Raw genomic sequence first — 1,237 nt, forward strand, 5'->3', positions numbered from 1 at the left:
ACAATAGCCAGGATCTTATTGCGTGATATTCTATTACTTTCCACTAGAACCTTTACTTGATTCACTACTGGGGTTCCATGGGTAATGGTTCCAGTTTTATCAAATACCACTACCTTTACCTGTAAGAAAATCAAAACAGAATGCACTGTATGACTTGATAATTCTTTTTTTTTTTGACTTGATAATTCTTAGTATCAGCATTCCAGAAATGAGAAAAAAGGTTTACTGTGACAAACACATTACTATTTTGTTTCTTAACAAACTGACTTTGATTTAATTGGACCTAAATGGTCTTTGGGAGACTAAAAAGAAGGGAGAATAAGGGAAGAAATATCATTATTTACACCTAATAACCCTCCCTTGCAAATGTTCAGGGTGCTGTGAACATGTATTAAATAGCTAGAACTACCTGTTAAGAGTTGACTGTTAATAGGTAACTTAGAGATGCCTCTAGTGCCTCTAGGGAAAGAAAAAGACTTTCAATACTAATGAATTTTAGATCTGTAGGGGAAAAAATCTGGGCAGTAGGTAAATAATTACAATTGAGTAATTAATTTGAAGTGTGCACCAGCTAAAACCTTCTGGGTTGCTTTGACTTTATCGAGACTAAATGAGAAGCTTGGCCAGAGAATACAGCTCAGGAAATCAACGAGGGAACCTCAGATCAGGCAGGAAGGAAGAATAATCTGGAACTAGAGAACATAGTTGCCTCACAGTACACTCAATGAACCTTGAGAAATGAATAGCTTGAGGAACCAAGATGAGAAGAGATCAGTTCAGTTCAGTCACTCAGTCGTGTCCAAATATTTGCGATCCCATGCACTGTAGCATGCCAGGCCTCCCTGTGCATCATTACTCCTGGAGCTTACTCAAACTCATGTTCATTGAGTCGGTGATGCCATCCAACCATCTCATCCTCTCTCGTCCCCTTCTCCTCCCACCTTCAATCTTTCCCAGGATCAGGGTATTTTCAAATGAGTCAGTTCTTTGCAACAGGTAGCCAAACTATTGGACTTTCAGCTTCAGCATCAGTCCTTCCAATGAACATTCAGGACTGATTTCCTTGAGGATGGACTGGTTGGATCTCCTTGCAGTCCAACGGACTCTCAAGAGTCTTCCTCAACACCACAGTTCAAAACCATCAATTCTTTGGTGCTCAGCTTTCTTTATAGTCCAATTCTCACATCCATACATGACTACTGGAAAAACCATAGCTTTGACTAGATGGATCTATGCT

This window comes from Bison bison, unplaced genomic scaffold (assembly GCF_000754665.1).
Source record: "Bison bison bison isolate TAMUID 2011002044 unplaced genomic scaffold, Bison_UMD1.0 scf7180017846457, whole genome shotgun sequence".
NCBI classification, from domain to species: Eukaryota; Metazoa; Chordata; class Mammalia; order Artiodactyla; family Bovidae; genus Bison; species Bison bison.